Source organism: Brachycentrus maculatus, unplaced genomic scaffold, assembly GCF_059751285.1.
Source record: "Brachycentrus maculatus isolate JH-2025_06_01 unplaced genomic scaffold, ASM5975128v1 h1tg000105l, whole genome shotgun sequence".
NCBI lineage: Eukaryota > Metazoa > Arthropoda > Insecta > Trichoptera > Brachycentridae > Brachycentrus > Brachycentrus maculatus.
In genome coordinates this window covers 3,020,814-3,046,090 of record NW_028280859.1, presented here as the reverse complement: position 1 = coordinate 3,046,090, position 25,277 = coordinate 3,020,814, and the positions used below count along the sequence as shown (strand labels likewise).

The 25,277-nt window shown below is 31.9% G+C and overlaps 1 protein-coding gene across 1 annotated transcript in view; it reads right to left on the bottom strand.

The window, feature by feature from the left end:
• Nucleotides 1–25,277, bottom strand: part of LOC148310156 (furin-like protease 1) — a 518,091-nt gene that overhangs the window by 81,841 nt on the left and 410,973 nt on the right. The gene's annotated exons all lie outside the window — the stretch shown is intronic.

Here is a 25,277-nt window from a genome sequence, read left to right as displayed (position 1 = left end):
AAATATGATAGCTCACAAAAAATAAATTGCTGCTTTATAGGTTTCCGAGAATATTTGTGGTTTCTGATAATGATAGAGGATCGACTCACGGCGCCCCTCTTTACTTTCTACGGCGCACCAGGGCGCCGCGGCGCACACTTTGGGCACCCCTGCATTAAACATTAAAAATATTGAGAATGTGTCAATATTACCGTATATTGTAAAGCGCTCTTGAGGAGATTTCTTACGTAAACGACGCTATATAAATTAAGCGACAAATAAAATACATAAATCGGACATATTTGACTAACCTGCCAGAAACCTAAACAAACCCACTAAATAAAATAAACAGAACTTCTGTTTATTCATTCGGTTAAAATGTTTAAATTACAGTAGAAAATAGGCCAGATTCGACCACGAATGTTAATTTTGATATTAACTTTTCCAATTGATGGAGACTACAACTTTACCGAACAGAGCCCGATGTATATACAAGGTGTTTTTTCATTAAAGGTTTGGTTTTTAAACTGATAAAACAATTTCTACAGACTGTCAATTTGACAGCTGATTTGTAGTCAGTATGTACGTTTGTCATTTCACTATGATTAGACTGAATGACCATTCGCGTTGTAGGTTCGGTGAATGGGCCGAAAACAAAATTCAGCTTGATTCTCTTTTTCAACGCAAAATTTTGTTCACCGATGAGGCACATTTTTGGTTAAATGGCTATGTCGATAAGTACATTTGCCGAATGTAGAGTGGAGAAACCCGGAAGCCTTTTAGAGACGCCCTTACATCCTTAAAAGTCACTGTTTGGTGTGCTTCATGGGCAGGTGGAATCATTGGCCCATATTTTAAAAATGACTATACCGGTCAGAATGTTACGACCAATGAAGAGCGCTACAGAACCATGATTACTGACTTCTTCGTACCTTAGTTGAATGACATTGATGTGACAGTGCTTCGGTTTCAACGAGATGGCGCAACATGCCTCAATTTGCAATTTGCCATGCAATCGATTTGCGGGAAATTTAAATTTTTATACCTCAAAAAAAACACCCTATATAATAAAGAAACCAGCTTTTATGAACAAACTTCCCATTTTAATAAATATTCTCAACTAAACAGACGGATAAATAACCGAAATCGCTTTAACGTTACAAAATTAAACTCGTATTTATTCACAAGTTGAATCTAGTAAATTCAGTTTCAAAACTAAAATAAATATGTTCTCATAAAATATGGTTCTCGTATGTGTAAACAAATACGAAAATGAGAGGATTTTTAAAAGCCTTTTCGTAATACTGGGAATTCTCGTAACTTTAACTAGATAACTTTTATAATACAGTGGTCAGAAAGTCGAACGAGTTTGATTTTTAGATCGGTTTAAAATAATTAAATATTTTATTTATTGTTTCGGCATTGACTTTGTGGTAAGACATGTTACAATGATTAAAGAAAACACTTGTTTTTTACCACTTGAGTTTTATTATAGACTACCTGTTTCTGAAGTTAAACTTCCATCATTCAGGTCTGTATAATAACTACAATGATTAAAGAAAACACTTACAATGATGAAAGAAAACACTCGTTTTTTACTACCTGAGTTTTATTATAGACTACATGTTTCAGAAGTTAAATTTCCATCATTCAGGTCTGTATAATAATTACAATGATTAAAGAAAACACTTACAATGATGAAAGAAAACACTTGTTTTTTACCACTTGAGTTTTATTATAGACTACATGTTTCAGAAGTTAAACTTCCAATGACTAAAGAAAACACTCGTTTTTTACCACTTGAGTTTTATTATAGACGAAGTTATATTAGAATATAGTTTCAGAAGTTAAACTTCCATTATACATGTCAATGATAAGTTATTATACAGACCTGAATGATGAAAGTTTAACTTCTGAAACATGTAGTCTATAATAAAACTCAAGTGGTAAAAAACAAGTGTTTTCTTTAATCATTATTAAATATTTGTATTTTACGTTAACAGGTGCAACATTACACCAGCAGACACTGTATAACACTTAGTAAGTTTAAGTGTAAGTTTTCGAAACTAGTCGTGTATAATAATAAAACTCATTAAGTGGTTTATTACAAGTGTTTAATTAACAACAAAAAAATATTGTATAACACGTTTAAACTAAGTCAATAATTTAATAAAAAAAATAAAACACTTATTTAAAACCACTATTGAGTTTATAAATGTAACATGACTAGTTTCAAGAACTACTGATATTTTCATCAACGGCTGAAAATAAAAAATCAACAACAACAGCTTTGTATTTTCACCTGCAGATTAGTTATTGAAACTAGTCGTATTCAGAAATAATCTCAAAAGTGATCTTGTCAAAAGTGTTTTATTTTTATATATAAATAACCATATTAATCTACAAACTCCTGACCTGACCATTTTCAAGTATTTGAAATACTTTATCATGCCAAGTTTTCCTCGGTCTTCTTCTGCCAAATATATTCGCCTCATGATTTTTTTTACTGTTCTTTCATGTTCCACATGCCCAAACCCAATCCATCTCAATACAAATTACTTAGGTAATTTTATCGACTAAGTTTTTTGCCTTGCATTATTTAATACACCGTCTTGCAGCACATTAGCCTGAGAGATCACATTTTGAGTGCATTCAGTCTACTATTATTCCTTTTTTTATCAACTCCATGCTTCACTTCTGTACATTAGGGTTAGAATAAGGACTCCATTGTGTACTGCCAAATTATCGAACATTTATCATATATATCGTTTTGCAGCACATTCATCTGAGAGATCGCATTAATATTACATTCTATCTACTTTCATCCTTCTTTTGCCAACTTCATGCTTCACTTCCATGCTTTAGAGGACTCCGTTGCGTACTGCAAGTTAAGCTTTAGCTGATAGGCTTTTATATGCTAAAACTGATTTCAGCGCACATTTCAGTCTGTTAAGATATCGTTGGTATACTGGCAAAAATCGTTAACTCTAAAACCCATGTCATGTAAAGCTTTAGACTGAATAAAATACCCGTTATTAAACTTAAAAATGAATTTACTTTTAAAACCACATAAACATCACATTTCAAACTACTTTGTATTTTGCCAGTAAATAGAACGTTGAAAACTTTTGAATACTGCATCATTAAGTCAAGTTTGCATATTTTCGAGTTGATTTTTTTTCCAGTACGCCCACGATATTAAGTTATATTTAAAAACACAAAGGTTCATTATTGCTCAGTCAGTAAAAAATGTTAAAAAACGAAGAGAAAAAACTAACAATAATAAAACATAAAAACGAAACAACATAAGTGCTAAGAAAAGGTTTTAAATGTTTATTATACTGCCGATCACCATCCTTGAATTGAATTCATTGATAGGGTGGAATTCAGACAAGATTTTCAGGGTAGAACCTGAAAGGCTTCGCTTCTATTTCAGTAAACATGATATAGGATCATTATCACTTGGCCCGGAGGTCCAACGGCGATTTATGAGGGTCGATGGCCCCAAAATCTCGAATTTAAATTCCACAAGGCGTGAGAAATTTTCAGGATCTTGTTTGCAGAACATGACCATTAAAAAGTTGATGTAGAGATTAATGGTGAATCTACATAAAATGGTTCCGTAATATAATAATATTAATAAGTAATTGGTGGTTCGATCATAAATATTTATTTTATTTTATTATTATTTAATGTCCACCTCCGTAGTGTAATGGTCAGCACGCCCGGCTACCATTCTGGAGGTCCCGGGTTCGATTCCCAGGGGAGGTCAAATAAATATAAGTGATTTTTTCACTGTAATATTTATTCAATATTACCCTGGACTGGTACCTGAAGCGGATGGCTGATCACCTTTCCTTCATGTGTAAACGATCAAGATAACACTGCGTTTATATGAACCAGTGCCCTATGCACCACTGGGCTGCGGATAAGGGTTTTATTATTAAGTTGTAATTTATTGTTAAAAAACACATAAATCAATTTTTATTATTTCATATAACTACTATAATTATTTTAAATAATTTAATTAATTTTGTAGACATTTATACTTTGCAATCTCAAAATTAATTACGCAGTTCTCTCCAACAAAAAAACTGACCACTTATATTACTAATAATAATAACAATGGTTTCACTATTTTAGCTAAACCCTTATTTTCCATGACTTAATTTTTTTTCTTTTATTCCATAATTTGTAATTAAATAAGAGTGTCATTTAAAACTTTGTTAAGATGTAGATATAAATAACTTCTAGATGGACAAATCCAGATTTGTAGATACTAAAAATATTTTGAATAAAATAACTGATAAAATTAAAAGATTAATCGGTAATTTTAACTTGATATTCCACAATTTCTTGAAATATATTGTGACACGTGTTTCAATTTATCTCACTTAATTTTCAAAAAACGGTATGTGAAACTAAGCCGCTCTTCATCCTTTAACGTCTCAAAGACACAATTCTAAAATTTAGACTTAGCTTCACATACGGTGTTTGAAAATGATGCGAAAAGCATCGAAACGAGTGTTACAATAGATTTTAAGAAAAAGTGGTGTTTAAAAATGCTCAATAAAAAAAAAACCTTCAATCGATACAAAATGGTGATTTATAAAAAATTAAATTAATTGTCATTACAAACTGATGTATTTTTTTAAAATTATTTAAAGGATCAACCCGCAAAGTCTCCACTTTTAGAGGTTTTTCCTCAGAAATACATCATAAACATCCAGACAACTTACAAATAAATCTTTCATGAATTTATTTTGCGATTGGCGGGAATCGAATCCACGAAGCCAGTTTCGCAGTCGAGCATCTACCCAACTACGCCACGACGCCTATCACATGAAAGGTATGTTGCACGAAGAAACTTTTTTTCAAGTAGTCGAGCTACCAGTACAAGACAAAATAAAATGAATTTTCATAACTTTCATATGTGGAGGTCCTCACCAAAAAGTAACAATTTCATTATTGCACAAAAAATCCTTTAAATGCAAATCTTTTCTGTTTAATGTATTCTATGAAATCTTAATTCAAGTTGCGACCAAACGTGACCAATCCTGAGATCAATATGAAATTATAAAATAGCACCACAACTTAACAATTTTACAAGCTGGAATTCCTGTTTACTTTAAATCATTTATAATGGAAATGTAACGTTTTGGAATGGACCTATATACGTTGACAATATTTTTGAAGTGTGTCCGAACTTTCGTTCGTTGGATTTCACCCCACATAGGGGTTGAGACATCAATATTTTTTCTTCATATATAGTGGATTAAACGAAGTGATTTTTCGTGAAGAAAGAGGTTAACATCTTTTCCGAGTAATAACAGTAAACAAACTTTTTATAGATATTATTGTGTCGTATTTTTACTTCTTGTTAAATACAGAGTTCATGTTACTCGTAAAATTTATTTCTTCTGTTCACTTTCTGTATTGAATAAAAATATTTCGTTCGATATCCATACACACAAGTTTTTTCTTACGTCGAGCTAAAAATAATATCGTTTTGAGTTAGTTGTGGAAAAAAACTAATCTTTAGAGATAATATCGTGAGTATACAGGCAAAAAACGTTAAACCTAAAATTCCTGTTTTAATAATCCCTGTGATTTAAAACTTTTAGCCTGAGTAAAATACTTGCTATTAAACTCAAAGTTGAATTTACTTTAAAACCACATAAATATGACATTTCAAACTACATAGTGTATTTTGCCAGTTTATAGAACGATTAAAACTTTATAATATGCATTATTAAGTCAAAATTGCAATTTTGAGTTAACGTTTTTTGCCAGTACACTTACGATTTGTACGTCGCCATTATAAAATTCAATGGATGAAATTTACTCTCATATACTCGAAAAATATAAGTTGTGTATATATATATGAGTACAAGCAACTCATGCCTCTTGCGAGATAGCGAGTGTTTTTGCCTAGAATTTTCATTCACGAATTACATGAAGTTATAGTAACTTCTTTAAACATAAAGAGTAAATCCACTCACGAGCAGGCATAGGCTATTTATTAAACATAAAAAATTAAAGCCTGAGTAGGGTCATGATAAGCGGTGGTGCATAAGCCGTAGCTAGATTTCAGAGTCACTTGGACGTTAGGTAATTAAAAAAAGAGTAGAAGCATGAATGTGAAACAGGCGATAAGAGATCATTTGCAAAGACAGATTGGTATGGCGTTCTATTCTCTCTGCCTACCCCTGCGGAGAAGCGGTATCACGGGTAGTCAGTTTTATCTGTCCTACTACTATATGTCTATTAATTTCAACAAGTTCTTGAAAAAAAATTCAAAGGTATAAAAAAATAGTATCAGTCTTGAAAAAGAAGCGGTTAGTTTCAAAACCGGCAGATATTATAATTAAGTTATAATTTAATATAAAAAGTGATATTTTAAAACAAAGTTATATTTTACTTATAAATATAAAGTTATTTAATTTCAAACTGAATCAGAAATTTTTCTGTCCGCTTTTCACCGTATTACATATTTATATTCTAGTGTAAAAAGTTATCTATTTTAATATTTCTACGAATTTGCATTTTGCAATCTTTATTTTATTTTTCACCCCGCCATTCTCTTTTATTTATATTGAATCTGCAGATTAGTCACAGAAATGGAAAATCCAAGGGAAATGGTAAATTCCGTTTGCAATGAAAATATTTAAGTTCATCTCATATAAAACAGTGATATTACAAACACTTTAATCTTATTACAATATATAATTATAAAAACCTCATAATCCTTTAACCTTATAATCCTGAAAGATAAAAAAATACTAAACTTGTATTTGTGAATTAGTTTCGTACAACACTCTTCCGATAAGATTTTTTTAAGAGCAATCAAAGGCAAATTTTTAAGGCAATGTGCAAACTTTATGAGCTCACGGTTTTATACCTTTCTAAAAATATAAACATTTGAAGAACCTACTTTCAGTCTACCTGATTTTTTTTAAAAATTGGACGACAATTTTATTTTGAATCTTCTTTTTCTTCTTGTTGTAGGGCTTGTGACCTGTTTTTAAAAGAGATTAGCCTCCTGCGATGTCGATTCCCAGCTATCGATCCATCTCTTTGCTGGTCTACCCGAATCTTTAATTTTGAATCTGTCACAAAAAAATATATACTGAAAAATCGAAAAATTGCAAATTCTGAAAAATAGGAGGAAAATAAATAAAAATCAAACTGAATAGAGAAATATAAAAACAGAGGTCTGATTTAACTTTCGTCGCAAGGATTTTCTTCTTCGGTCCATCCTTTGTAAAACTGAAAGGTTTACCTTTGTCGGCCCGAAGGGCTTCGCTTTCTTTTTGAGTCGAATATCTAATATAGAAAATGACACCACAAGCATTGTAACAAAATAAAAAATTTAAAGCGTGTACATTAAAATCGAAAATATGCAAGAATACTATTGCCAAGGTGTAGAAGAATCCCGTTTCGGAAAACTTCTTCAGACATATGGAGCACATCAATATCCAATGAGATATCGTTCAACATAGCGGTAGCTATTCCTACAGGCATAACCATCGGCAGGTTGGTCTTGTGTATAGGAATGTGAAACAATCTATGATGCAGTTCCCTATGCACCATTGGGGTATGGATAAGGGTTTGAAAAAAATATTTATGTAAGAAACAGTTTTAAAAATATGGAATGTCGTGTATGTAGTACAATTTGAGGATAGTGATTTAAAATACTATCACACTTTAGCTGAAAATTTCTTATAACGTAAAATGTCGGCGTAGTGAAAATGCGAGCAATCTTGGCGTTTAACCCGGGCGCTTTGACTATCGGGACAAAGCTGGTTTTATTAGATAATTAAAATATTTGCTTGTAAACAGGGCGACAGAGCCTGCGAAGGTACGACAATACGTAACAGTTAACAGCCGAGGGCTGAACTCAGAATCTTGGGTCGTTTGGTTACAAAGCTTGTTTTACCTTTGATTACTTACGTACAACACGGGTACGTCTGAAATCTACAGTGAAAGCTTTGAAATGAGGACCAACATATATATTTAATTTTTAAATAATAATATTATATTTCAATAATACATTAACTCTAGATATACTGGAACTTTATTTAACGTACTTCGGATCTAACGGATGAAAAATTCGGTCAGTTTGAAAAAATCAAAAATCGTCTGTTAATATTATACAAACGAGTAAATCGCCTCAGGTTGACAATTTTACAATTAAAATTAACGCATTTTAGTTATTTTTTTTATTTTTCATTTCTTAATTTTGCTTATATTACAACTAATATAAATTATTATTTACACTTAATTTCCATAATCTATAAAAATCTATTTACATCTCTTTACACCAAACAAATTTGATTATAAAAAAACAGCAAACTTCAATAGTGCTAACAAAACTTGATTCCTATTGCAAAGCAGGATTACCAAAAGCAATCTCATCAATATCAAACAGCAACGTCAGTTTAAGACGGGTACTCGAAGACAATAAATATAATTTTATTGAACAATTGTTTATTAATATCTAAATACAGTGTTTATATTTTCAACAAAAAAAATCATTTTAAACATATTTCTATATAACGGACCTTCGACTTTAACGGACACTCCCTTTCCCCAATTAGTCCGTTATATTGAGGTTTTACTGTACTTAGCGTAATAATGATAGATGTTTGAATGGTGACATAAGGAAAGAATGCAAGGCTGAGATAAGCAAATGCAATAAAAAATGATGTGTTTTTATATCGTTTCGGCATGTGAAACGAATGAGTGAAGAAAAAACAGCGAAACAAATTTATAAGGCGAATGTAGTTGAAAATAGAAGCAGAGGAGGACTGAAAAAAATAAGCGGACTGAAATAATAAAAATAAAAATAAAATAAAAAATACAAATAAATATAAATAAATAAAAAAACACCTATAATAACGAAAAACGTTATATCTGCAACATATAGTTTCTAAACAAGTTAAAGTCGACATAATTAAACAACCCATGATTTTCCCCTTATTTTCTCCAAAACACACCGAATATCAGATATGGGAATTATTATTTGCGTCCCAATAAACAGTTTACGTTAAATAAGAGAGATAAAATCTGAACCGAATTGGCAATATCACTAAAGTTATAATCGGTTCCAATCCGATGGCCAGGTGCTGTCGATTGTACCTTTACAGTACCGAAATCAACTTGCGATATTTCTGGGTGCGGATTTCCTATAGCCCTGGAAGGTATGCCTACCGCAGTACCCACTTCCCCGTGAAGGAAGATAAAGGGGTATCCGGTTTTTCTAAGGTATCGTAACAATTTCAAACAATTGGCCATCTTGTACTGAAGGGTTGTTTATATTTTAAAAGGCAAAGTAGGTAAACTGCCCGAGAAAAGCGAATTCAATTCAATATTAAAAAGTGAACGTTGAAAAAAATATTTTAAAATATTATCAGTTTTGCGTTCAAATTATTAAACGCAGGGAGAGTAAAATATTTTTTCAGGAAAATATTATCAAATTAAACTAACTAACTAACTAACTAACCATCACGCCGCTTACCCGCAGGGGTAGGCAGAGAGAAAAGAGCGCCACACCACTCTGTCCTTGCAAACATTCTTCGCCTCTTCCACGTTCATGCATCTCCTCATACATACCCGCCGATTGTTACGACTCCTAACCTGAGCACTTTCAAGTATTTGGCATACCTGATCGTGCCATGTTATTCTCGGTCTTCCTCTGCTTCTTTTCCCACTAACATTCGCCTCATAAATTTGTTTTACCGTTCTTTCCTCACTCATTCGTTCTACATGTCCAAACCATCTCAACACACCTTTCTTAATTATATCGATAATGCTTATCTCAGGTTTGCATTCCTTCCTTATTTCACTATTCGCACATCTATCATACATCGTTTTGTCGCAGATTCTTCTGAGAGATCGCATTTCGACTGCATTCAGTCTACTTTCATCCTTCTTTTTCCAACTCCACGTTTCACTTCCATACATTAGAGTTGGAACCAGGACTCCGTTGTGCACTGCCAGTTTAGCTTCCGCTGATAGGTTTTTATTTGCTATAACTGATTTGTGACCATTCACTTTGTTCCCAGCATTCACTCTCCTTTCTATGTCTTTATCAATCTTTCCATCCCTAGAAAACATACTACCCAAATATACGAAATCATCTACCTGTTCCAAAATCTCTCCGGATACCAATATTTCACATTCAGATCTGCATTCTTCTCTTTCAAAAACCATAATCTTGGATTTGCTAACATTCATGAATAAATCACTTTCCTTGCACACAATATACACTTTTTTCAAATTTACAACACCACAATTGAAAGGAAAAGAAAATATTAGGGTTTTACAAGCAAAATAACGACATTCTGTACTCAAACGTAAGAACTAATACTGAAAATGTTATAAATTTTATGAAAGGGATATTTCTGAAGAAAAAAAACTTTTATTATTTCAGAAATAAGAAAAAAATTATTTATTGTAACTGCAGACAGTTGGTAGAATTCCATATTGAATTGTTGGGTAATACTTATATCCAAAATTAAACACGGTTTATTTGGTTGAATTCTACATTTATTTATGTATATTTAAATACGTGACGCGTTTCGTCTTCTTACGACATTATCAAACAAGAAAACACCTAAGATTTTTTTTAAGAACACATATCATAATATCACTTAAACCAGCCTGTGACAGTCGTTAACCCCGTAAATGACTTCCATATTCTTCTTCATCTTTGATGAGATGTAAAAAAAATAATATGAACAATAACTCATATATTTTGAGATATATCCAGATCTGTGAACAAGTATTTGGGCACACTCAAAATGTTGCAAAGCAAACTCTAATTGGCAAACGGAACCATGGGGTTTGAACGTAGGTATTTGGGTATATGGGACTTGCGTACAGCTAAGGCGTAGACACGGGACTGCAATCAATTTAGTCTGATAAACAGATTACTGGTACACAAACAATACTAATCTTTGTAAGCGGCGCCCCTGCCTGGCTGTATCTGGAGCAGAATCCGGCCAGATATCTCACTTACAAATGTATTATCTGTTGGAAATAATGGAGTTGTTGAGTTATTAGTTTACGTTTATATATCATGATGTACAATTATCTTTCGTTCATAGTTCAAGGGAATTAAGTCATATATCGCTCACTCCTTTCAAGAACGTCATAAATAAAAAATCGTCAATTTTCAGTTGTGCATGTTTTCAGAATGCCCAGAAAATGTACTATATCCTAGCAAAAGACGCATATTTTTAGCTTAATATTTACCCGCTACAGGGCAGAAAATGTTGTTTTTGCATTTTGAAGAAAAGGTATTGTTTAATTATTTTTTTTTAAATTTATTAATTATTTTTCAAATGGAGAAAAAACCTTCAGGTTTTAAGTAAAAAGATCTGTTGCATAGTAAAAAGTTTAATATGTGGCTTGATATTTATTTTTAAAACATTGTGTTATATTTTTAAACTTTTAAAACGTTCTCCTGAAAAATCAAGTTTTTTGATTTATGACGTTCTTGAAAGGAGTGAGCGATATGAAAACCGTAGAATAAGGATGAACTTATATCATATATGTATGTAATACAGCCTTGGCCAAATATATTAGGCACCCTCTACAGAATTCGTTTTGTCTTTTAATACTGCGACTCTTGGAGTACTTGAAATTTTCGGATTGTATTTTGTATTTGATGGATTTTACCTACTTACCTGCTATCCCGACATACGACGGTTAGGGGCGTGGTTTATTTAAAAACACTTTTTTTTACTGATTTCAAGGGTCAGTTTTATATGTGAAACATTGCTCTCCAGTTATTTTGATCAGTAAAAAAGTGCATTTTTATTTTTATTTTTAATGTAAGCCTTCATTATTTTATATCAAAATCGCAATAACTTTCCTGTTCAGCAGATAGAAATATATATATGTATATATATATATATATATATATATATATATATATATATATATATATATATATATATATATATATATATATATATATATATATATATATATATATATATATATATATATATATATATATATATATATATATATATATATATTTATATATATATTTATATATATATATATATATATATATATATATATATATATATATATATATATATATATATATATATATATATATATCCTTTATTTCGCAATTGCTTTCACATGTAAGTTATATAGGATAGAGTAGTGTGGCGTTCTATTCTCTTTGTCTACCTCTGCGGTTTTCTGTTTGAAATAATTAGAATTAACTCCATATCATAGAATATATTGTTATACCATATATTGCATATGCACGCAATCACGCATAGGCAGTACCGATGTGAGATTTTATTTATTTATTTAAATTTATTTGGACTCCGCATCCATGGTGTAGTAGTGAGCGTGTTTTTCGTCCGTGCTGGAGGTCCCAGGTTCGATTCCCAAAGGGGGGTTAAAGTAAATATAAGTGATATTACACTACAATAATTATTTTATATTACCCTTAAGTGCAGGAGTGATCACCTTGCCTCAATGTAGGTAACGATCAAGATAACACTGCGTCAATACGATGCAGTGACCTATGCACCATTGGGTGTGGATAAGGGTAAGAATAATTATTTGGATTTTATTTGATCTCTTTTTGTTTGAAACACATGTCATATAAATGAACGCTTTAACTATTAAAAAATAAAAAGGGAAATGTGGAAAAATTCAAAATTCGTAAGTAAATCAACGACCCACCCCATTACATTTTTTAATGTATTCAGTTTCTCCTGTAGACAAGGTCGAATGGGTTTAGTTGGTTTAAACATTAAAAATGCAAAATTCATCACAACCATAAAAAGGGTATAAACCCCATTTGGGCCATTAAAAGTTTTAAAGTTAATGGAAAATAAAGCATTAAACATCTTTGCAAGCTTCTAGAAAGGCGTCAAGGTTATGAAAATAAATACAAAGAACTTATCGAGTTTTTTTAATCCAAGAGAAAAAAAGTATTACGTAAAAATTTGCACCTTGTTTTTTGATTAATTCAAAGTTAAAACTCGGACGGTTAAATAAATAGAGGGTGAATTAAAGCCTTGATATTATATTCAAAATAATTACACCACCAGGAATACAGGAATAGTCGTTTAACAGCAATTTATCTCTTACTTTCATTAAAAAAACTCTTTTTAATTGAACCTTGGCGAGCAATAAAAATGTGAACAAGACATTTTAAAAAGCTTCACGTTAACACATAAAGAGGAGAGTTATTAAATGCGATAAAAAACTAAAAAATACAAAAAAATAGTCTACGTATTCACAACGAACACAGGCGTTATAAGCTAAATATTAATATTATAGATAAAAATATGCAATGAAATCGAACGATATTTATTTATTATTGAAGTCTGCATTTAACCCTATAGGGCATTATAGTTGAACCCCGTAAATCCGAACTAATAAGGGCTGTGGCCTGTTTGGATTCGGAAAAGTTCGGATAAGCCAAAAAAATGTAATACAGTAGATATTTAAATAGTATTTCAAACTACAGTAGTTAGGTTGTATACGCCTTTTAAATTTTTTGAATTTCATTCAATTATTTTTTTACATTTCAATATAATATTACAGTACTTGACTAGCAATACATTTACATTACTGTATACTTTTTCAACATTTAATGATTAAAGTCCCTGAGTATATAGAATAAGCAATGTTTCATCAATTTCAATTATTCATTCGGCAGTCACTTTGCGGTAATATTTATCCATTTTAATAGATTTATATTATCCACTGACACTTCGTGATGGAATTGCATTTTTAATTTATTATTAGATTAAAACCAATATTTTTAGCTTTTCCCCTTTTTTATTTGACCAGCGACCGGGTTTCGTCGTTACCGACATCATCAGACTGGTGTGAGGCTATACAAATTGTTATGTTATATATAAAAGAAGGCAGGAGTTGATAACCATGATTTGATATAATTTTATTGAGAAATTAATTTAATTTGAGTGAATTTAAGTATTGTATGATATTAAAAATATTTTTTATAAAAAATTATGGATTTGAAAAAATAGTGGTATTTAACAAGAAAATTTAAATATAATAAAGTAATTTTTTCTTTGCATGGAATCATACGATATGATAATTTAACGGTTAAATGAAATACTAATGTTTTTTGTAAAAAATATTTTTTTTATAAAAAATATTTTTAATATCATACAATACTTAAATTCACTCAAATTAAATTAATTTCTCAATAAAATTATATCAAATCATGGTTATCAACTCCTGCCTTCTTTTATATATAACATAACAATTTGTATAGCCTCTCACCAGTCTGATGATGTCGGTAACGACGAAACCCGGTCGCTGGTCAAATAAAAAAGTGGAAAAGCTAAAAATATTGGTTTTAATCTAATAATAAATTATCCATTTTAATATTATATTTTACTTGGTAAATACCGCTATTTCTTGAAATCTGTTGTGACATGTGATTCGATGCATTCAGCGTAGGCCGTAGTCAAACGTCGTATGCTGCATGTATCCAAATAGGTGTCACAAGAGATTTAAAGATATAGTGGTGATAAAGAAGTAAAATTTTAAATAAAAAATGTCATTATTCTTTGCAGGGAATCATACGATATATTAATTCAACTGAAATAGTAAATAATATATATTATGCATATTTTTTTGTATCGGGGATCACACAATGCATCGAAACACGATCGATTTGAAAAATAGTGGTATTTAACAAGAAAATTTCAATATAAGAAAGTAATTTTTTCTTTGCATGGAATCATACGATATGATAATTTAACGGATAAATGAAATACTAATGTTTTTTGTCGGGCATATTTTTTGAATCGGGTATCTCACAATCCATCAAAACACGATAAGATTTTTAAGGAATAGGAATACATATTTAACTAGAGAAAAAAAAACATAATTCTTCGCAAAAAAATCAAACAATATAACAATTCAATGGGAAAATTAAAAATATATTTTAATTTTAGGTAAAATAAATATGTCGGGGATGATGCTAGGAATCTCGCCACGTTGGTTTCCGACCTTTAAGCTACCAGGAGTTCAGCATCCGAGAAGGATGCAGCATGCAGACTGCAACTGACATATTTAGTGGTCTACCTATCCCAACAGTCCTCCGGCAAGAGTCCTCTTCTCATTGAATTATTATCGATTAATTCCCAGTGCCTACTCATGAGTCCATATCTAAGAATTTAAATTCACAGATAAAAAAATAAAATAAAAATTGTTAGAAGAAACAAAAATCCACTTAATGATCTCTAAACGTACCTACATAATAAGCAAGGCAAATAATAAACGCAACTCCCGTCTAAAAAAATCTAAATCATTCGTCATAATATTGATTCTAAACTATTTTTAATTATTTTAATATTATAATTTATAAATTTCATTTTTGTCCGCTTCCGTAGTGTAATGGTCAGCACGCTCGGCTACCGTTCTGGAGGTCCCGGGTTCGATTCCCAAGGGGGGTAAAATAAATATAAGTGATTTTTTCACTGTTATATTTATTCAATATTACTCTGGACTGGTACCTGAAGCGGAGGGCTGATCACCTTTCCTTCATGCGTAAACGATCAAGATAACACTGCGTTTATATGACGCAGTGCCCTATGCACCCTTGGGTGCGGATAAGGGTTTTTATTTTATTTATTTATATATAAAATTACATTTATTGCTTGTCAATTTGTATTTTCACCTGTTGATGAGAGCATCTATAGTTCTCGAAACTAGTCGTTTTACATTAATAAACTCAAAAAGTGTTTTGTTTGTATAATTTAATTTATATAAACATTTAACATAATTTCACAAAGCAAATGCCTAATCAATAAAGAAATAATACAGTCGTATATCACAATTAAATATCCCACTATTTAGTGAAACTTCCCTCTTAATATCGGATTATGAAGGAAATACGTGCGCTTATAATCGGCATCAAAAATTCATTAAGTATAAAAATTTAATAATTTATGGGTTATTTCCGGTCGATTCTTTCCTCAGCGGAAAATTCCCTAAACGGGAGAACTTCCGGTTGTAAATTATGAAAAATCTGTCTCGGATTATTTATCAAATCGGAAAAATAACTTTAGAAATAAGTATTTTCAGTTATACGAGTATGAAAGGAATTTTAACGCTAGCATTTTTTTTTCAAATTCGATTCTCTTGACCAATATCCGCAGTCAAAAAATGCATAGGGAACCGCTTCTTCGATTTATTTTTAGAATCCACTGTCACACGTGTTTCGATGCATTCCGCATCATTTTTAAACACCGTATGAAAAATAATTCGGATTTTCATGCATGTGATTATAATCCAGGATTCAGACCTCACATACAAATTAAAGAGATTCTGCTCAATAAAAAGCTTCTTTCATCTCAGCAATACTTCATCTTTGTTGAGATGTCAAAAATGAACAAGTAAAACCTAAATTAAAAATGGATAGATATTACTATAAAGTGACTGCCGAATCAATTAAAGAAAAAAAGCATTTTAAAATATCGCTCACTCCTTTCAAGAAAGTCATCAAAAACCGTCAATTTTCAGTTGTACATGTTTTTGGAATGTCCAGAAAATGTACTTTATCCCAGCGAAAGCGGCATATTTTTAACTTAATATTTGCCGGCTACAGGGCAGAAAGTGTTGTTTTTGTATTTTGAAGAAAAGGTATTGTTTAAGTATTTTTTTTTAAATACTAAATATTTTTCAAATGGAGGATAAACAGTCAGGTTTTACCTAAAAAGATCTGTTGCACAGTTAAAAGTTCAATAAGTGGCTTGATATTTATTTTTAATATATTTCATTATATTTTTAAACTTTAAAAACGTTCTCCTGAAAATCTTTTTTTTATGTATGACGTTCTTTAAAGGAATGAGCGATATGTTAAAAGTGAGCATTCCAATGCATAAACTAATTTAACAAAAAAATCTTAAAAATGTAATATTCAGTAGGACCCCACTTAACGATGTTTCGCTTAACGCTTTTCCAGTAGTAGTAGAATACCCTGAAATCGCACGTAGTATCTATGTATTGACATTTCTTCAATTCGAGCACGATTTGTTGCTTAGCGTCCGCATGCAATCTCGTGACGTATTTTATTATATTTAAATTACGTGATAAGATATTAATATTAGGTATTTAAGATTAACTCCTTTAGCTCTGAAACTCATTAAAACGTATACCTGCGTTAAACAGAGTCGTATGTACGCCAATTCAATTCAATTCAATGATTTAAATAATAATTAAAATATTTCATTTTTCATTCAAACCCTTATCCGCACCCCAATGGTGCATAGGGCACTGCATCATATAAACGCAGTGTTATCTTGATCATTAACACATGAAGGAAATGTGATCAGCCCTCCGCTTCAGGTAACCAGTCCAGGGTAATATTGAATAAATATTACAGTGAAAAAATCACTTATATTTATTCGACCCTCCCTGGGAATCGAACCCGGGACCTCCAGTACGGTAGCCGAGCGTGCTGACCATTACACTACGGAGGCGGACAAAATAAAAAACAATTAAAATATACATTAAAAAAAATATTTGAGTAAGGAAGAACACTCTTATTAATGATGTAGAAGAATCCCGCTTCGGAATACCCCCTTGGACACATGGAACAGATCAACATCCGGCGTGATATTGTTCGGCATAGCGGTAGCTCTTCCTACAGGCATAACCATCGGCAGGTTGGTCCTGTACATAGGAATGTATAGGTAGGTATGTAATAAATGCATGAAATTAGCTGATTTTCGTTTGTTAAATGCAAAACATGATTTGAACGTAGATAAATCATAATAATTATCATAATTAATTCCCTTCCTACCACTATTTGACAAAGCCGATAGGGCATTATTTTATTAAGGTACACAAATTGGAAATTTATCGCAAACCAATACATCGATTGCGCCTATAATTACGCCGAATCGCCTAGAAAATTAATTCCGAATAACCGGAATATAATGCCGAACGAAACACATAAAGTATCCCAAATTGTGGTAATCTAGAGCGATTCAATTAACTTATCAAAGTTGGAAATCAAATTTAGGACCGCTGTACATTTGTATGTAAGTTATATGAAAGCCACAATTAATATCCGTTTTATTATCTATTTTTAATTTATGGGATGTACCCAAAATGTAATTAATTGATAAAACCAATAAGAATGCGTAGAGAAATATAAGAGTAATATTTAAAATGGAAGACAAAAAATCAGCTTGTTTTTTATTGTGCTTGAAAAATCCCATCCCTAATATAAAAAATACCCATAGAGCGCCACACCACTCCGTCCTTGCAAACATTCTTCGCCTCTTCCACGTTCATGCATCTCCTCATACATACCCGCCGATTGTTACGACTCCTAACCTGACCACTTTCAAGTATTTGGCATACCTGATTATTTGAATAATTTGAACTTAACTATTAAATTTCATTTGTTGATTCGACAGTTACTTTGTGATCTATCCATTCTTATTGATTTCTCAACATAGGTAAAGAAGAATATCGATGTTTGGGTATCGTCCATTCGTTATAGGCTGGTTTAAGTGATCACTTTATACGCGTGTATCATTCACTACTATACCAATAATTGACCCACCACACTACTCAAATTTCATTAAAAAGTAGAATTTATCCTTTAAAGGCGATTCAGTTGGCTTGGCCATGTACTCCGCGTGCCTCCTGAGATCCTTAATCAAGCTTGCCTCTTTTACAAGGCATCAGGTTCGCGCCGCCCAGGACGACCACTGCTCACAATTCGTCGGCAGTTCTCGTCAGAACTTCGGGACGCGGATCTGACTTGGAAGGATGCAAGGGAGCTAGCAGCCGACAGAAAAGCCTGAAGACAGTTTGTGGACTCCATATGCTCCACCTTGGGAGCTGATATGGTTTTAATTAATTAATTTATAATTTAACTAACACTTTTATTCACATACGTCATGATGGGTCGGACACAAGTTTTGTAAATCTCGATTTTGCTGCCGATCTTCATCTCAGGATTTTCCATATGGCATTTTTCAGGCATCCTGAGATGGCTGCAGCCTTGTCACTTGCCCATAACTTCGCATCGCAGATCCGTTTGACCACACAGGTCCATACCCAGGTATTTTAACTTTTCCACCTGCGCTACGAAGACGCCATCCACAGTCACACTACATCCCACTGGGATCCGAGAGAACACCATGCTCTTGGTCTTTGTAGCGGATTAAGTGACATTATTTTTTGACATCTCATCAAAGATGAAGAAGAATATGAAAGTCTGGGCATTTACGGGGCTGACGACCGTCATAGGCTGGTTTAAGTGATCACTTTACACACGGTAACATTCACCAATTCTACCCATTATTGACAACCACACTACTCAAATTCTTGGAAGTTCTATATATATGAACCAATTTTGAAACCTTGTTCTTGAATCACTAGAACTTCACTAGAGACATCTATTGGTGAGATGTAAAGAAGCTTTTTACTAAGCAGAAACTCTTATATTAGTATGTGAGGTCTAAATCCTGGATTACAATCACACGCGTGAGTAACGCCAGAAAATACCATTTTGATTTTTATTATTTAAGCTTATAATTTGAACAAGTATTTGGACACACTCAAAATGTTGTAGATAAAGTCATATTGTATTTTGACTAGCCAGATAGAATGCGTGCGAGAGTAGTTGCAGGTCCCCTTCAGTCTCAGCGAATACAACAGCGGTATTTATCAAAAATATAAATTAAAATAATCTGGGACAATTGAACGCTACATAAACGCAAAAATATAACTTGCATTATTTATGAATCTATTTCTTTTATACAATAGAATCTAATCGCAACGGCTTGACATTTATATTGAAGATTCCACATTTATGTTTGAAAACTGTTTTATTTAAAGTAAGCGGGCAGCTTAAGTTATAAATCTATTGACTCGGCACATTGAACGGAACGGGCAAGCGTTGAATAAAAACTACCCATGAAACTTTTCTAATTTCAATAAATCTTAGTCTTTCATTATAAGGGAAACATATTTTCACATAATTGACGTTGATGTCAGAGGTAGAAAGAAAATTTTCGAACAAATCCACTAAATTTATAAGAGTTTTCATATTATGATCAGTAGGTAATAAAACAACAATTATATCAAACTTTTATCAAAATGTATCTTGTTAGACCAGTGACCGGGTTTCGTCTTTACCGAGCTCATCGTCATGTTAGTGACGACGAAACCCGGTTTTACTTGGTAAATACCACGCCTCCGTGGTGTAATGGTTAGCGTGTTTAGCTACCGAGCTGGAGGTCCCGGGTTCGATTCCAAGAGGGGGGAGGGGTGAAAATAAATACTAGCGATTTTACACTATAATATTGATTGATTATTATGATTATTATCCTAGACTGATCCCTAAAGTTCAGGAGTGATCACCTTGCATTCTTGAAAGAAATTATCAAAATAACACTGAGTCAATACGATCCAGTGCTCTATGCACCATTGGATGCGGATAAGGGTTAGAAGAAGAAGAAGAAGAAGTAAAAAAATATTTTTCTTGTATTATGTTTAAAGAAAAATTATTGCCAATTCCGTTTTGGTCAGAAATTTGCATTCACTAAAATACCATTGTTTCGTTAGTACGTGTTTCGATGCATTCCGCATCATTTCAAACCCTGTGTCTTGAAAATGATGCGGAATGCATCGAAACACATTTCACCATACGTTTTTGAAAAAAAACTGGTTCTTACCAAGTAAAATTTAAATTAATAATAATGAATAAAAGTTAGATAATCCGGTTACTATATTTTATTTACCTTTCACGTACATAAACATATCGCTCACTCCTTTCAAGAACGTCATGTTTTCGGAATGCCCAGAAAATGAACAATATCCCAGCAAAAGCGGCATATTTTTAACTTAATATTTACCCGCTATAGGGCAGAAAGTGTTGGTTTTGCATTTTGAAGAAAGGGTATTGTTTAATTATTTTTTTAATACAATAAATATTTTTCAAATGGAGAAAAAACCTTCAAGTTTTACCTAAAAAGATCTGTTGCATAGTAAAAAGTTTAATAAGTGGCTTGATATCGAAATTAATGCAAAATATTATATTTTCAAACTAAAAAAACTTTCTTCTGAAATATCATGTTTTTTGATTTATGACGTTCTTGAAAGGGGTGAGCGATATGTTTATGTACGTGAAAGGTTAATAAAATTAGGCGATTTACCTCAACAACGTAGTGGACATTATTCATTAAGATTCGTTGGGCGGTCAGGAAAAGGATTTGTTGGGATTGTTACGGAAATAAGTGGTCATTATTTAAACATGTCGCGTAAATGTTAGTCGTCGGTCGTGATACCCAGAGGAGAGGGCCATCGGTATGCAAACGGGAACCAACAAACATATTGAAATACAAGGATTTTGCGAAGTTATTTGAAAGCATGTTAAACAATACATTATTATTATTATTAAAATCCAGCTTTAAGGGATAGTGCGAATGATTGTAATATTCAAATGGTAAAGTTGCATGCACGATTATGAACAATATTGTGAGGTCAAAAAAAATCCTAAATGAAGAAAACCCAGAATTGTGAACGAGTATTTGAACACACTAAAAATGCTGTAAAAGTAACTTATAAAAGCTGCATAAAATAGAAAATCATAATTTCAGGTGTTTCCTAGTATGTTAAAATAATCCGGGGTTCGGATTTTGCGTACTAACTAAACTAACTGACATATTTTTATTTCCAGCAAAAACTTATATTTTCGAAACAAAAACGGTGTTTTAAGCAAATAATTCAATTGAGTTCAAAGTTACCTGGGAAACCTGGTTTTCTTAAAAGAAAATTACGTACAACATTTTGAGTGTGTCCAAATACTTGTTCACAAAATCTGGATTATCTCCAATTACAGGAGTTATTAATAACTCCTGTAATTGGAGATAATCCAGATTTTGTGAACAAGTATTTGGACACACTCAAAATGTTGTAAATAAATTATCTGGTCAAATTATAAGCTTAATAATGAAAATGAAAATGGTATTTTCTGGCGTTTCTCATGTGTGTGATTATAATCCAGGATTCGGATCTCACATACTAATATAAGAGTTTCTGCTTAATAAAAAGCTTCTTTACATCTCACCAATAGATGTCTCTAGTGAAGTTCTAGTGATTCATGAACAAGGTTTCTAAATTGGTTCATATATATAGAACTTCCAAGAATTTGAGTAGTGTGGTTGTCAATAATGGGTAGAATTGGTGAATGTTACACGTGTTTAAAGTGATCACTTAAACCAGCCTATGACGGTCGTAAGCCCCGTAAATGCCCAGACTTCCATATTCTTCTTCATCTTTGATGAGATGTCAAAAAATAATAAGAAAATTACGTTATGCGATTTATCGTATATAGGTCTAAAACGCTTTTTCTAACCCGAAACCATTAGTGCATAGGGTACTGCATTAAATTAACGCGAGGATCTTAATCGTTTACATAAAGGCATGTTGATTAGTTCTGCGTTTCAGGTACCAATTCAGGATAATATAAAATAAATATATATTGCCGAATCAATTTATGCAAATATAAATAACTATATAAGTGGACAACCCCAGAGTGGTTTATTTTCAAACAAAGAATTAGACACCTATTAAAAAAATATCAATTTAAATTTGGTTGGTTGGTTGGCCGTTTACTGCTTATCGACCCCCCTTGTTAGCCCGTGTCCGGAAGCTGAGAGGTCAACTTAAGGGCTGTTAAAATAAAAGGACTAAGATAAAAATATCATTTCTGTTGTCCTCGAGTAATGGGGGTATGTGTTAAATTGTTGTAAGGGCTTTAAAAGACAACCTGAATTATGGAAAAACGAGAAAAAAATATTCAATTTTTCTTTCTACCGAGTCTACCAACCTTTTTATTATTATTATTTCAGCCTTCTGTGTACAAAATAAATTCATTAATTGATTTGACTGTCACTTTGTAGTAAACCTCCACCTTTAGTCCGCCTCTGTGGTGTAATGGTTAGAGTGTTACCTACTGTGCTGGAGGTCCCGGGTTCGATTCCCGGGGGGGTGGTGTAAATAAATATTAGTGAATTTACACTTGAATATTTAATTAATTATTTAATACTACCCTGGACTGGTCCCTGAAGCACAGGAATGATCGCTTTTGCTTTTGTGTAAGTAACGATCAAGATAACACTTCGTCAATACGATATAGGGCCCTTTGCACCATTGAGTGCGTAAAGGGTTAGAGAGATTGTACTAAATTCTATGCATTTTAAATTTAAGTTTTACTTTTACGACATTTTCCTTTGCCCTCCTAATTATCATCTTTTGTAATTTATATTTTTTTAAATGTTAATCTGTAATTCATGTTTTTTTTCAATGTTCGAGTACTATCTACCCTCTGATTGCAAACAGCTACATATGGTATCAAACGTTTTGATCAATATCATCAGTCTGTTTTTGGTTGGTTGGAATATATTGCTTTTTAGCAATAAGCCCGCCAATGTACTTATTTATTTTCCGTACATGAAGTTTAAATAAATAAATATTTGAAAATGATGCGGAATGCATCGAAACACGTGTCACAATAGATTTTAAGAAATAATGGTATACTTATACCAAGTAAAACTTTAATAAAAAATAAAACACTTTACATGCTGAAAAGTTGAATATTTAATACCTTATCTCCATTTCTGGTTACATGCTTTGTAGATTGTAATTGAAAAACGATTCTTGAGAGCATTCACCTAAAAACATTCTTAATGTTTTCACAAATTTGAGTTTTTCTACTTATATTTTACAAATATTACCCAGCCTTCCATGATATTCTATGTGTATTCTCAAGTCATATACTGAATAAGCCATAAATTGAAAAAATTATGTAAAATAAAAAAATTAAAAATATTTTTCAAATGTTGAAATGTAGTTGTAAGTACATATGAATCACTCCTTTCAACAACGTCATATATAAAAAAACCTAGATTTTTCAGGAGATCGTTTTTAAAGCTAAAAATATAATAAAATGTTTTAAAATAAATATCAAGCCACTTATTGAACTTTTTACTGTGCAACAGATCTTTTTAGGTAAAACCTGAAGGTTTTTTTTCTCTATTTGAAAAACATTTAGTATATTTAAACAAATAATTAAACAATACCTTTTCTTCAAAATGCAAAAACCGCACTTTCTGCCCTGAAGCGGGTAAATATTTAGTTTAAAATATGCCGCTTTTGCTGGGATAAAGTACATTTTCTGGGCACTTCGAAAATATGCACAGCTGAAAATTCACGATTTTTGATATAAGATGTTGTTGAAAGGAGTGAGCGATATGTATAAGGGATGCGGGAAATTACAAATAAGTGTTGCGTATTGTTAAATGAATTAATATATTTTTCTCTTTTTTCGCACCGTGCTATTTCGAAATCGTGAATGGGAGTTCAATTTACAAGTAAATTCAAGTGCATAATAGATTTAAAACTCGCGAAAGAAGAAAAAAAGCCATCATGGAGGCCCTAAACAACATTTTACACGTAAAAGACTGATCGAAATACGCAAAGTAAGGGACTTTAGGACAAAACCCGTGAAAAACAACCTTTTCGAAAGCTTTTTCAAGTGGGGCGCATTATCACGACAGTCCACGTAACAAGCGCTTGCAAGGGTGTGCCTTTATGTAACCTATAAACGTGACCGATAAAATGAAAATCGTACGAGGATTTGAATAATTTATTGCAAATTGAAATCGCGGACGCGGGAAAATTAATGCCCTCATTAAAACTTATAGAGATATCTCAAAAATAAAAATAAAATTAATTGGGTCGTTAATGTGAAGAACTGTATGTTATTATCTTATCCCATATCAAATGGTGTAAACTGGCAGTACACAACGGAGTCCTGGTTGCAACTCTAACGTATGGAAGTGAAACACGGAGTTGGCAAAAGAAGGATGAAAGTAGACTGTAGTAGTAAATGCAGTCGAAATGCGATCTCTCAGGAGAATGTGCGACAAAACGATGTATGATAGATGGGTAAATGCACAGACTTCCAAATTCTTCTTCATCTTTGATGAGATGTCAAAAAAAAATATGTTAAAAAAAACTTTAATTAAAAATATAAAGATATTTATTACTATATATTTTTTTATCAAATTTAATTGAAAAATTATTTATCACGGTGACTACCGAATAAATTTAGGACATATTACTCTAGATTACTTTCAGTTTTTGAAGACACTAGTTTTTTTGGATATTTTTCGAGACCCTTAAGGATATAAAATATTTTAGAATCAGACATTGCTGTCGATAGTAATAAAAAGTTGTTCGTATAT